The following is a 15,372-nucleotide window of genomic DNA, read 5'->3' as shown; positions in this document are numbered from 1 at the left end:
TATATTCGCAATTGCTGGCATTTTTCCGATTTTAATGAGCATTTCTATATAACATTTTTTTCAAGGTTGAAAAATATTAAACCACTTTCATGAAGTTTTGTAATTTTTTCATATTCCTCTACCTTAATAAATAGTTATTGAGCCAAGAAGCTTTTTAAAAAAATATATATTTCTATCCTGCTTCTTTGGTGAATCATGCCCAGGGTCAGCTAACTAAAAATTAAAAAATACACAACAGAATTTTAAAATTCACAGCAAACATATAAAATAGAAATACAAAAGTGAAGAGTAAGATTAAAATAAAGAAGAAAAGGCAACACAGAAAATAGCCAATCTTACCCAACAATGCTGTAAGTCATAGCCTTGGCTTAAACAATAAGGTTTTTACACAACAGCAGAAAGCTATCAATGATGGGTTGAAGCAATCCATGCTAGGGAGAAAAATAACAATATATAATGGCACACTTCATAAAGGGCTGGATGAGCAACAGATATTTTAGGATCAGACAGCCAGTGTTATTGAGAATCAAGCCAATCGAGAACATGGTCCAAGAAGCAGTGTGGACAAGAAACATGGGAAAGAGGCAGTATGAGCACCTGAACTGGTTCAAAATTAACATGAAGTGTTCAAGTCCAAGTATTGTCTTTCTGCTAAACAGTTTTTACTTTAAATCAAAGTGTTCACAAGAGTTTGTATAATACTCTCCTGGTTTTTCATTTTTCACTAGCATATACCCTTGAGTTTAGGGATAGTTCATCTTTCAATTTTCATTGCTACAGCCTTGGGAGGAATATATGTCTTATTTGTACTAGTTTTTAAACAAAGTTTATTTGGCAATTCAGGCATGTTTTCTGCATTTTTACTAGTGAAGAAAACTGCTCCTATAGGAAAATATAATGAATAGTGGAATATATCAAATAAAACAGTAGAGAGAGACCCATTTTTCTTCCTATAACACCAAATTTCAAACTGAGGGCAGAAATACCCATTTATTTGCTCATTATGACTCCTGGCTATGTTTGAGTTTCCTTCCCTTGTCCACTCTTTAGGTTTGTGATGTTTTCAAAAGCATACAGTCACCTGCTGCTTGTGTGAGTGCACCATGCTGAAAATTAACTGAGTGAGCCCTGGGAGTCTCCCAATAGAATATGGCACAGAAGTAAGGTGCCTTTGCTTTTTTTTTTTTAAATGCCCAGAAGAATTATAATCAGATAGTATGCATTCCTACTTTTCGAGCTCTGAATAAAACAGCCAGAAATTTTTGAGTAACAAAACATTCTGAAACAGACTGTTTCCAAGCTGAGTTTGTTACTCAGATACTACCATCCAACCCTGTATTTTCATATCAGCTACGAACCATTTATAGGAATCAAGAACACTCCAAGAAAACGTTAATGTTGGATTATATACATTTTTGCTACTAACTATGGTAACTTTCTAAATGTCATTTGATTTTCCTTTGTAATTTTATGTGGCTGTGATTTTAATATTAAAACCTATTTAAAAAGTATATAAGCTTATTAAAGCAAGCATCTTGAGAGATATTCTTCATCCTAGGGAAAGGAAGGCTTAGAGTTAGAACATCCATTCTTTCACTGAAACTGCAGTGGTTCAGATTTATGAGTGTGTTGCCATTGATACTAGTACAGATTACTAAAGACTGCTGTCTTTAATACCCCAGATCTCAATAAAAGAGAGAAGACTAATACTCTGCTCTGTGCAGAGTTATAGTGACAGACATAAGATTCCCCTTGCCCACCCCCCCATGCATAACAATTTAGAAACAATACCCAGAATGCTGTATTATCTGGGCATGGATAGATGTTGCTCCAAGGTAATCGACTGACTGCAATCCTATGGGTGCTTCTTGGAAAGAAATACCATGTATATGGCTATCCTATACAGCAGTGTTTTTCAACAGCAGCCCAACTCCATTTGGGCGGCATACAAAACTGAAAAAACGCAAAACAGTGAGAAACATTAACAGGAACCCCAGACTAAAAATTCTCTGCTAAGAAAACCCACAGAACATATAGGGGCCATTAAGCAATGACAAACATCAACCCAGGTCTGGGACCAGAGCCAGGTTTTTAAGGCTTTCAGAACCCCAGGAGAGAGGGTGCCATCCTTATCTCTGGTGGGATGCTGTTCCAGAGGGTGGGGGCCACCACAGAGAAGGCAAAAATTAACAATATATAACAAGTTGGCTATATGTAATGGAGAGGACACGAAGCATACTCACTCTGCTGGATTGCACTGGGCTAAGTGGTCTCAGGCACCCAGGCCCTCTGCCATACAGGGCTTCATAGGTAATAACCAGCACCTTGAATTGCACCAGGAAGCCAACTGGCAGCCAATGCAGCTCGAGTGGCAGTGGTGACACACGGGCACATGGAGAGGTGCCTGTTACTGCTCGCACGGCTGCATTTTGAACCAGCTGCAGCTTCTGGGTGGTCTTCAAGGGCAGCCCCATGCAGAGCGCATTGCAATAATCCAAGCGTTAGGTGACCAGGGCATGAGTGACTGTCTGACAGGCCTCTTTTTAGGTTGCTAAGGTTGAGAAATACTGCTGTAGAGAAACAGGTTTTCACAGGTACCCCAGCTCTATAAATAGAACTGCCTGCAGAAATGGGTACAACCATTTTTCCTGCCCTAGACCAATTCAGCAACAAAGCATCTTCTTGTTAGTCTTCTTTTCCTTTCAATACTGTAATAATCTAATGTTGTGAAGCTGGATTCTCACTGACCAGCTGCTTGGGAGGGAATAATATCTACAGTTACTGCACATGTAATTTGTTAGGTTGGGGAGTATTGGATTTATACATTTTTAAAATGTGATAAATATAATATTTATTACTATTAAATAAATATGCATTGGATTGCCCTATAATTGAACTTCTATCTTTCTTTTCCATTCACTGCTTTACTCTAGTAAGCTTCAGTTCTGCCTAGTTTTTTCCCACTTCGTTCAATCTGGCTGCTTTGGTCTTTGCCCTGTCTTCTATGTGTAGGCAAGCCTTCTCCAACATTACATCTTCAGACAGGTTAGGACTGCAACTCCAATGTTCTGAGCCAGGATGAGCAATGGAATTCTGAGAGTAGATAGCTCCTTTTTCCTGGAATTGGTTTTGTTTTTGAAAAAAATAAGCACGGTGAAATATGTTCCTTTAAAATGATAGACAGAATATAGAGTATTGATATCCTGAAACAAATGATCTCTAAAAAAATTACAGAATTATGCCGATGACAAGCAGTACTTGTAAGAGCAAGTGCTACTTCAAAGATGCCCTACTATTTCAAACAGAAAGAATTATTATTTCATACTTCCCTTGTTTGTTCACTTTTTAGAAATGGCAGATCTGTTCCTGTCCTCCCACCAACTTGACTAGTGAAGCTAAAATGAGTTTTATATACTTAATTCAGAAATCTTTCAATCAAGTTACATTACTATAGTTTTAGAAGTTATATTCATTACTTCTTCAACATTTACTGAATTCCTATTCCTCAGAAATGTCAAATGAAGTCACCAAAAGATAGACCATCCATTTCAAGAGTAAGCCAAATATTACATAATTAATTTGACATTCATAAAAATGAAGTAACATTAGATCTGTACAGATTTTAAATATTCTCACACTTTCACTTTTCCTTTAAAAAGTCCAGTTCCAGAAGTGCCAAATTTTTTTTATTGACTGTTTGATTTATGTCCCAACTTTCCTTCAAGAGGAAGATAATGCACCTCATATTCTCCACAACAATGATTCTATGGGATAGATTGGGCTGACAAAGAATGCCTGGCCCACAATAACTTAAGCTTCCATAGCTGAGAATAGATCTGAGTCTTGATCTCCCCATCTGAATCCAAAATCTTCAGTGCTACACAACAGTGGTGTGTGCCATGCCAGGTTGGGAAAAAAAATTGCAGGTTCTTTAGTTTGGTCTCAACCATTAGAGTAGACAGCATGCATACAAAACACATATACGCTGAGGTATTTATGTACTGAGAAATTCTACACTATATAGTATCCTTTGGGTTCTATGACTGCTTCCTAGAGGTGGTTTTTGTTGGGAGTGAAATGCACTAATTTAGCATGTCTGATATGCACAAGCCATGTTGGAGCTATGACAATGTAATTTTTGCTCAGCCAAATAAATCGCAGGAGGTAGCAAAGTAACCTCTGTGTGGTTCACACCTGTGAAGAGTATTGATTATAGAAAATCCTTTTGCCAACAGTATCAGATAGCCACCGGAAAGCTGCCTTTGAACAAAGCTCCACTGGAGTTGGGCAGCCAATACATTTAAATCACCATCATCATCATCATCATCATCATCATCATCATCATCATCATCATCTTTGATTTTCCAGGTTGTAGAGATGCTTGATATACTTCATGTACAACATTACTGAAAAGGAATTCAGTTTCAATTCATCACCCCAACCTATATATGTTTACCCACAAGTATATCCCACTAAATTTAATTAAGCACTCTTCAAAATAAACCAATAAAAGGACTGCAGCCCCAAACTCTTAGACATATTAAATTTAGTAGGAAGACTGGTGGTGTTTATTTCACTGCATTTCTTTACACATTTTGCCATGGAAAAGATCCAGGAGATAAACTTCTACCTATTTAACCTTCTGTCTGTTGATCTACTGTATTTCTGAAACAGCTGAAATAGTTTAAAGTAAAATTAAAATCCACCCCCCCCCCAAAATTGGCAAAATGAGGGAAGTTTATCAGCAAAAGAATGGGGCCATCACAAGTGCTGGCAATAAAGTTGTTCTCCTTGTTTAGGAATCAACATTTTCTTCTCAGAATGGCCAGACAGAAAGACACTACGTTCTTCTGTTGCTTTGTCTGAGATGGAGGAAAATATTCTGGAGGAAAACTGGAAATGTTGGTTGGAGAACCAACATCTCTTGAATTTGTTTGTTCACGCACACACACTCTAACCCCACAAAAACAAGCCAAACATTTTCCATAGAGAATTTCATTTGGGCTATAATAAAAACCCAAATCCATCTGTTAAAAAGCAATTTATTAAAGATACTTTATGTGGAACAATTTGTTAATAAAATATGGAAAATAAGGTCTGAGACCTAAGAACCAACCAGACTGAGATCCCACAGCAAGCATATAGCAGAAATCAAATAGCTGTCTCACGGTTAATCAAAAATTGAATTCATACAGCATCTGTACATTTCACTGTTTAAATTTCCACAGAAACCTAAATGCAAAAATAATCACACTGTTTGCCTGCTTTCTGATTTTATTTTTATTTGTGTTTGCTTTCCTACATCTTCAAATTGATCCACGGCCAGTGCTTATCTTTTTTAAGCTTTAGAACTGTTCTTTCCATAATATTCAAATAGCGTTGTGTGTAAGTGTGTACGTGTGTGTGTGCTTTCGTGCATGCATAGACACAGACAGGGAGAGGGCGAGATCTAGCAAGTAGCAGCCGATTGATTACACGTGGCATCCTCTTATTATGCTAGACTGGGGGTGGGGGTGGGGAGAAAGAAGGAAAGGAACTTTAAAATATAATCCTCCTTTTCCCTTGAGCATTTGTCTTCTTCTCTGTGAAGCTAAAGGTCTGAAATAATGTGCCCATCAGGGGCTCAATGTTGCATGTCCATGCCAGTTGGTCCAAAGGCTTGTTATGATGGTAATGACCTGCTTCAGCGTGGGCTTTGATGGCAGCAATACAATTGCTACCAGCTCACCCGCTGGGAGAAATATTTTATTATTGTCAAATGCTCTCCACTGAGATTTGTTTTGCCTGTTCCTGCTTAAATTAAATTGGGAAAGGAACTGCATTATTATTTCTCCAGAGTATCTTTGAAATAAGTAGCACTTCTGCAAATTTAAGATTCCTGGCCGGTTTTTAAATATTCTTTATTAGCAGAAATCAAAGCTGCAGGAATAGGATGGTGATGGCATTGGGCAAATATGAATGTGGCCTGAAAGCTTCAGGGCTTTTTCTGCTTTTGTAAATGAGAGTCAAGTAAATAATTAATTGTGCCATAAAAATGAGGCAGCATGAGATGCACAAAAAATACAATATTTGGTTGTTGCTTCCTGGGGAACTATACCATCAAACAACAATATGGCAATTTTGTGGGGGGGGGTTATATTGAGTTAGAGAAAAATGAGATATAAATGAAGCCAAATGGATCTGCCAGAGAATGGTGCAGTTTGGTGTATGCCTCTGTGGATTGTTCCATTCCTCTTCTCATCTGGTTCCTGTCTCATCCTCTTCCCTGTTAGAATGTCATGCCCCTTGGTCACAAGCTTAGTCTTCATTGTCCTGTTTTGGAGGTTCAAGACTTTTTTTTTCCTCATTTGCTCTGGAATCTTTCTGCCCAACACAGGAAACAAGCACTTGCTAATTTGAACCATGCAGTTGTTTTTGTTCTGTTCTACAGAATAAAACCATAAAGCAAAAAAATGTGTCTTTTTGGAACTTCCTTGCCTTTTCCATTGTCCACTGAATGTCAGCAATGTAAACTTGGGTACCCATGACTTTTCTCAATCCCACATTTGTTGTTCCATGTATTGTTGAAATCTGGAAATCTTGAGTGTTCTTTTCCTAGCAAGTGCAACTGTTTGGTAGTTGGAATATTATTTAGCACTGCCTTTTAAAAAAAAAAATGTTTTTCTAGTCCCTTGGCCATTACTGCATTTTTCATACATCACAAACTGCAAGTAGTACTTTAACTGAATCACTTTGTAAGATTCTAAACAGTTCTTCTGGTATTTCATCAATTCCTACCTCTTTGTTATTAGCAATATTTTGCATTCTATCTGAGCACCAACTAATTTCTTCTATCATTTGCTTATCTGAAGTAAACCTGATCATCCTCTGATGTGATGTGACCCATTCTGGTCCATTTCAGTTCCTTGACTCTAAGAATGTCAGTATTCAGTCCTTCAGCACCTGAGAAGCCATCACATTCTTGTTCATCTTACCCAACCAGTGAAATTTAGAGGTTGGCCCGTAATTGCCAACTCCAAGGCATCCAGTACAGACTTCTTTAAAAAAAAGTTTAATAATTGCCTGTTTTGAACTTAGAGGATTTTCTCCCTCAGGCATTAAGTAAGGCATCTTGAATAACTTTCCATCCAGATGTTACAAGCTATATTGTCCTATATAACTTCCAACAGCCTGTCCAACTGATGGTCCCTGTAAATGCTATTCTGACAAGAATGATTGGTTCTATAGTTAATATAATACCAGAAAACCACTCCACAATTTAACTATCTTTTGGAGCATCCTGTGGGAATAATCTATTGGTTTTCCTAATTGTACTAGTGGTGGGGAAAAAGAAATTAATAGGAATCAATTTAACAAGAAGAACATTGAACTCTCATTCCCAGCACTGTCCAAATAATTTTACTCTGTGCTCTAATTTTTTCACAGCATCTTTAGGACTATCTATGATATGAAGTACTACTGGAAAAATGAATTCTTTGGGAGGAGAAACAAATAGACCATGAGCCCTCTATTAATTTGCAAAAGAACATTTAAAAAAAATTAACATGAGCTTCTGGAACAATTTTAACTGTTAATGCCTTTTACACAGAAAAGTAGTAATCAGATCTATTGTTGCAATAGTCTTTAACTGACATAAACATTTACAGTATGTACAGTAGGCCTGTGAAAACTTCAACAAATATTTGAAAAATGTGCTTCAGAGGTCGCACAATCATGGCATCTGTCTTTCATTAAAACAGTCACCTTTTTTCTGGCATGCATACCAGCTTGAAAACAAACCAAGAGGTGACCACTTTAAGTGTCTCATAGTCTTTAATGTGTTGACTCCTTAAAGCAGCTACATCTTTTTCCTTTTCAAGCTTGAATAAAAGCCACCCCCCCCCCCACAGACACAAACACAAAAATGGGCTGCTTTAATAAATAACTGAGATGAGTTATGCTGATGCAAGGTATGAAGCACTTCTTGAGAATCCTTTGCAATGTGTGGACAGCTCTACTATGTAGACTGAAAATTATACTTGTTGAATTGTAATGCATATGAAGGGCACCAAGTTTGGGGAAAGGCCATAATATCATCTCATTAAAATAGGTAAAAATGCAACAAAAGTTTCAGAGACTAAGTACTGTTCCTCACAGTCATATTAATGTACTTACATTTCATCCTTGAATTGGGAGGGAAGTAGATCCTCACAGCCCACCCTCACTGTGTCTTAGAAATGAGGCTAGGCAGTATTGCTACCCACACATAATTTAATATGGGATAATTTCAGGGCAGCAACTGGTGGATTCCCTGCCATCCTTCTTCCTCCTGTCTCCCATTGCCCAGCCAATTCTATCCTGCAAGGTTGGCACACTCCCGGTTTCTTCAATTAAACAAGGTCATCTATCAGGACTTCAGAAACAAACCTTCTCTGTAGCAGCATCTGCCCTCTGGAACAAGGTTTGTCAGCCTTTCCAGGTAAACCAGACAGGAAACACAACTAGATAAACTAATCCTACTTTATTGTTAAGGCTACATTAACAGAATCTTGCAAGTCTGAAAGTACAAATCTCCCTCCCTCCCTATTCATCCCTTGAGTCTTTCCTAAGTTTCTTCTTTAGACCTTTACCCTCTATTGGACTCCCTTTCATCTGGTTGTCCCCTAGGCAGCATCCCTTCCCTCTGTCCTCCAAGGCTGCCCTCACATTCCATCACAACTTTCCTCCCAGAGATCCAGACGGCCACGACTCTGCTGTTTAGATGAAACGGGAAGACCTAGCTCATCACCTAGGCCTTTAGCAAAGGAGATTGAGACTCCTCATTTTATTGCACTTGCCATCCTTTATCTTTCTTTTATGTGTTATTCATTTTATTTTGTTTGTTTGTTTGATTGTTGTGAGCCACCCAGATTCATTGAGAGTTGGCGGCATGCATGTTTAATAGATTATCATAACCATCATCCCACCTAGAATCTCCTTCCGGCAGAAAAACCAGCTACCAGTTTTGGTGGGATAAATAGTGTCTTTGCTCTTGCACTTCCAATTCCACATTTGTGTGTGTCAGACACTTTACCTACCTTATGATCCCCCAGCATATATACACCAAATGAAACAGATCCTAGGGTACACAAAAATGCCCAGTTTCTGGGAGTTTCTCCTCCATCCAAAATCATGGAAGCTCAGGGCCTAGTGACTGGACAGAGAAAAGGCATTTCTAATTAGAGCTGAGCATGTTGTCGTCCCTTGGCCTGCCTCCAAGGCACCTAGAAAGTCTGCAGGGATAGTTTTGTATCAGAAGAAGAAAAACACGACTTTCAAACTAAAATAATTAAAGATCTCTAGGCTCCCTCAAGCATCTGGGGATGAGACAGGTGTTGTTATGAGGAAGCTTTCCTCAAAAATGTTTAGTAAAACTTCTTCATGCCACAGCAAGCAGGACAGGAGGACGAGTCCAAGTACTCTATCCTTCTTCAGAGTTACGGTGAAATGCAAGCCTCTAGTATGAGAAAAATGTAGACCCTGTTGAGACATTCTACAGAACTCAATTAAAGTAATGGGCAGGGGCAAAGAGGCTACACACACCAATCCCCCACCACAGTGCTGGGCTTGCCATCTTGGACAAGATTGGGGATGTTGGTAAAGCAAGACTTCTGATCATACAGAGGCTATTAAGCTTGTTCAGGAAACACCAGCGGAACCAACTCAACAAACGTTTCTGCTCTGTAAATAGAGATTATGTAATTATTAAGTTTACACTTATTGTTAGAACAATATGATCATTTTACAGAAATACCTCATTTACTTTATTATAAAGGACAACGTATTCAATTGATGAGAGAGAGAGAGAGAGAGAGAGACCATTTCTTATAAAAAGATCAAATCTGCTTACCTCTAAATAACATGTTGAGGGAAACACTTCTAGAGTAATATACTAAATACAAATGGGGTCTTACAGTGTGGAGACTCAAGAAAAAAAACCTCCAGTGTGAAAAGACAAAAGTCAGTCTTCAGTACTTCACACCACAAAGCCTTTTCACAAGAACCAAACAAGGGGGCTTAAAAACAGAGCTGTAATATATTTATCGGTATCAAACACATAATGTAAAAAGCCAAGGTAAAGACTGCTGCAAACACATTTTTATACACTACCCGCATATAAAAATATTCATAAACAATGATATAATAATTATATGTGTGTGTACAGACACACACACACACAGATCCATGCCTAGACATATGTAGCGTGCATGAATAGAAAAACCAAAACAATTCAGCAAATTAAAACTAATTTCAACTTATTAGGGTTGTGTTTATTCCGTCATAATGCTTTCATTTTCTTTCCTTTCCACGTCTTTTCATACTTCCCTCAAAATTCATCTGTGGAAGTAAAGTCAACCACCAAACCAAGGAAGTGTACCTAAATTATCCATCAGTGGAACAGGGGGCTGCAGGGTTTAATATGGGACTGCTACCTATTAGGAACGAGGCAAGAAATGTAAACAGGCCACAGCTAGAATAATGCCGCATTGTTGCAAGAAATGAAGACTACCTTTTGCTCAGGATAGCTGCCACTCATTTTCACTACACGGTAAGAGAACACACTTTTGCTCAGCAAAATCTCTGCTTAGACTTACTCCCGGATAAAGAGAAATGGGCGTAGGCTGGAAAAACAGAATAAGGTAAGATGAAATCTGCCAATATTTTGGCTTTTCCCACAACTTTTGAGTTGCCAGCAGCTGAAGAAGACTCAGAGAAAGGGTTTCTTTTTGCCCAAGCTTTATTTGGTGCTTTTATTCCCTGCTGAAAGATATGTAGGCAGGCAAGGAGCCAGGCAGAGAAATATTTTTCTCTGCACAAACCGAAGTGGTATCCAGAGGGGACCGAAAACTTTTGCCATCTCTTTTTTTCTAACTTCGAAGGAACGCCCCGCAGGTTTTCTCGCTGCGGACGGAAAAAGAGGGATCCTCTTCCTGCAACTCGGGGCGGAGCTAAACGGGCTGATTAAACTGAATAATTGCTCCATTAAGGAAAGGTGGGAAGGAATTCTAGCGCGCTTGCTACGTTAGGCTGGCCAGAGGGGTGATAAATCTGCTGCGACTGTCAATCGATAATTATGACAGTCCGGAGGTTTTCCGGATTTTAAGAGCACAGTAAGGCTTTCCCCTGTTCGTTAAAGCGCACCAGGTTTCCGTAAAGTGCCTTGTTCGGACTGTACAAATAAATGTTCTTCGGTCGTTAAGTCTCTCATGGCGAATGTGGGTTATGTCGAAGGACACATTATATTTCCACCGCGTGCTGTACCTTGAGGAAGTGGAGCTCAGCGTGGAAGTAAGATATCCCAGAGATAGACTGAAATGCTCGGCATCGTAGATAATTTTCAATTTGTAAGCCTCTCAGAGTCTTTTTGGAGTCGGGCGGGCTTGAAATCTAAGAAATAAAGAAATAAGGTTGAGATTTCGTATTTACCATTCAAATCAGAAGAAAGTCTGGCATGTAACTGAAAGGGGACGAGTGTACGATTAGGGGGAAGGGATTAAATCATGACGAACATTTATCTGTAATATACGAATGATTTTTATCTTTTATTGCTTGTTTGCAGGTTTCCGCTTGCGGAAAAGCGAGTGCGCTCCTGACACGTTGTAAGCCGCCTTGAGTCAACTGAGTTGGAGGGATATAAATTACTTTGTGACCAGTGATGCACAAACCGTACATGAATCTGTGCAAAATACTGTGGTTTGATTGGCTGCCACCCTTTAATTGTGGAATTTCCTAAGCCTAGCTAAGGGATGAGTGAGGTTTCTTGGCTTTGCGAGAAATCTCTTTTGTCTTTGGTCCTGAGCAGCGAGGTTGCTTTGCTAGCACAAGTGAAAAATGAGAATCCACATTTGCAAAAGACTTCGTTGCAGTTCTGATGAATGAGTTGCACCGTAGCAATTCTGAACCAATCGTCAACAAACAAAGCAGACTAGGGAGAACTAATCTGCACAGATTAATTTTGTTTCCAGCCCCGGTTTATGGGACAGCAATGTGCCATGCTTATTGATTATCAGACAAGTCTACTAATCCCCTTAAGGTCATTTAATGTACTTAATTAAAGAGCAGTTAGCAAGCTTCTCTTTAGCAAAGTAATAGTGGCTGTTAAAAGTGATTTGTACATTACCAGTATGGTAGCTATTATTCTACACGTCTACTTGACATTTATATTTTCCCTAAACACAGACATACTTGCACAAACATTTGGGAGGTAAAATTAGACCTAGAAACGTCTTAGCATTCTGTTGTTCTGCTGTATAAAGAACAGTTATGAAGCATTAAAATGGCTTTAAATTGTAGTAAAGTGTCAATAATTAAAAAAGAAATTATTAGGCTTGATTTGGCTTTCATTAACAATTGCAGCTATCTGGCTTCAGACTACAAGCACAGGCAGTGGATAGGTTCACAGAGTTTCCTAAAATGTAAGCCATGGTTTATAAGCCACAATCTTAATTATGAAAATTTAAATTAAAAGGTAGAGCAGTTGTGTTATTGCAGCATTAATATTTTAATCTGTGTTTTGTGTCATAGTTGTTAGCTACCTTAACTAGAAAGCCATGCTACAAACCAAATAAATAATAAATGGATAGGTGGACAGAACAAATGGCTAAGCAAAGCCAAGTAAACCATTTTAGGACTTAACACAGTACTTGAGCTGACTCAGAGGAAATAAAGGTGATGGAGCCCTACTAATTCCTTTTTACCCATCGGTCAGAAGATATATGAGATGGAATGAAGCCTTCAGAGCACAGCGTTTACATCTATTTCTTCTGTCTGTAATAAAGAAATTGTAAAAGGCTTGTTTATATGTTGGTGATAAGACCAGACAACTTGTGAGTTCAACATTCCTTCTTAAAGCTATGGAATGTTAACTCCTGGCAAATTGATGGTGGGAAGTTCAGATTCCCCAGCAGGTTGAAGGCCAAGGATGGTTGAAGAGCTCATGTTTTGCTAACCAGTGCTTATTAAAAACAGCATACCTTGAAAGGTAGCCCAGCAGGTATTTTCTGCTTGGGCCTGAAAAAGGTTTTGACAAAGGCTCTTACCAAGGCTTCTGGGCAGCCTTAGCAGGTTATGTCCTCTTAGGCTTGTTTAAGGAAGACAAAGCAGAGAATAGTACATGGACAGTTCTTGCAGGTATTAGGACTTAGGTTTTTAAAGTTCTCATCATTATTTAGGTTGAAATCCTGGCATCTGGGCAGCATCTGTGGTGCTGCCAGACTGGGGCTCCCTTGGCAAGATACCCTTGGAGATCCCTGATACTCTGTGTGCAGTTAGTCTCTGGGCTCCTGATGGGCACATATGCTTTCTCTCTTTTGCATTGAGGATGTCTGGGCACATATATGTGCGTGTTCTCGCTCTCTTATTTACCCCGGCACCCTCTCTCACCTTCCTCTAACTTTTAAACAAAACTGCAGTCACACATCGATTAGGGAGGGAAGAGAAGGAGGGGCAGAATACGTTGCTTTTTCTATAAACAATAATATGAAACATACAGAACTTGGGAGGTCTCCAGACTCTGGACCCATAGACCTGCACCGGGTAGTTTAGCTCTCACCATTCCTCTAGGCGGTATCCCTGAGGGCCATAGGATTGGCTAGCCTACCATCCTTTAGGATTATGGGGTCTCTTACCTCAAAGGGAGAATCCTGTCAAAGAGGATGCTAGACTAAATCAGCCCTGGACTCATCAGGCACAGCGCTTAGTATACAGGGTACCACTGTTCTGTAACGCGTCCTCTTTGTAATTCATTCCCTCTGGCTTAGAGTAATCGTTGAGTAGATTCACCTCTACTATGATGAGCTGATGGAAGCAATGCAGAATGGCAGAGAGCAATATAGTGTGGGTAAGACTGGTGAGCACATATGTCAGAGACAGATACATTTCCTGCTGTACAAGTCAATGGGAATTTTCTCTCAGATGTTACTGGAAGCAGCTTGAGACCTACTTCTTATTAACACTGGTCAGTGTGATGCACACACCCATTATAATTTTAAATGTTTAGATACCATTAAAATTGATGAATCCCACCCCCCTTCCTCATACCATTTAATTTGGATATTTTCAAGCAGCTTACCGGATAAAAACCTTTTAATGTTCTATTTATTTATTTTAATAGTGTTGCTTGGGATGCCTGTATAATCAGATAAGGGTCATTAAATCACTTGTGATTAAATAGGATAATAATATTTGCTCACCCTATTAATATTAGAGCTTATGCTGACTGTATTTTTGAAATTTTAGATGAAGATATATATTTTTAATTATATGAAAAGGCTGCATTATCTCATTGTGTGGATTATTCCCTTTACTTCATCTACCAGAATGCGTGCACATATTGGCCTTCAGATTTCCTTATGTTCTTACATGTTGACCTCAGGCATTTCTTTAGTCTCCCATCTGGCATCTGTTATTTATTATCCGTATAATTCTAGCAGGTTTCCATTCTCAGACTATCCAACATTCCCTAAGTCACACTAAGAAATAAGTGTTGATATTCTTCATAGCCATGCTATGAAGAATATTTATGTTCCATTCACCAGTTGGCATTTTACACTGATGTTTATCTTCCAACTGATTGCAAAAGGTCCCATTACTGTATTTTCTCAATCTTTGGAAGGAGAATTTGCAGAGTTGCATCGCAGTATTTTCACTCTCTCCTTAGGGCCAATCCATGATGGTGCATTTCAGCATAGGTTCTGCTGCAGACTGCTCTGGTCATTCAACACCCAATAGACTTTGAAGCAGCAAGGAGGTACTAACATTAAATGTAGTCCACTAGGGTTTTTCTTTCCCTGACCAACCATTTGTGTCTGAAATCTGTGGCTGGATTGGATACTGGCCTGAGCCTTGTAGCCTCTGCAGAGCCCACAACTTTAGGCACTAGCCATCTTGCACCCTTATGTTGTGTCATTGGAACCACAAGGAGGTAGATTATTGGCTGCTTGTTTCAACTGCCAGTGTTATTTTTTATTTTGTTTGTATCCACAAAATCAGAGGAAGTGGAACTTGAGATTATTGGGACTTTTAATCTGTGTTTTTAAAGGATGGTAAGATCTTTTTTCAGACTGGTTGTTGTTTATTTGTTCAGTCGCTTCCAACTCTTCATGACTTCATGGACCAGCCCACGCCAGAGCTTCCTGTCGGTTGTCACCACCCCCAGTTCCCCCAAGGACGAATCCGTCACCTCTAGAATATCATCTATCCATCTTGCCCTTGGTCGGCCCCTCTTCCTTTAGCCTTCCACTCTCCCTAGCATTATCATCTTCTCCAGGTTGTCCTGTCTTCTCGTTATGTGGCCGAAGTATTTCAGTTTTGCCTTTAATATCATTCCCTCAAGTGAGCAGTCTGGCTTTATTT

Source organism: Candoia aspera, chromosome 1 (assembly GCF_035149785.1).
Source record: "Candoia aspera isolate rCanAsp1 chromosome 1, rCanAsp1.hap2, whole genome shotgun sequence".
Taxonomy (NCBI): Eukaryota; Metazoa; Chordata; class Lepidosauria; order Squamata; family Boidae; genus Candoia; species Candoia aspera.
This window is presented reverse-complemented; position numbering follows the sequence as displayed.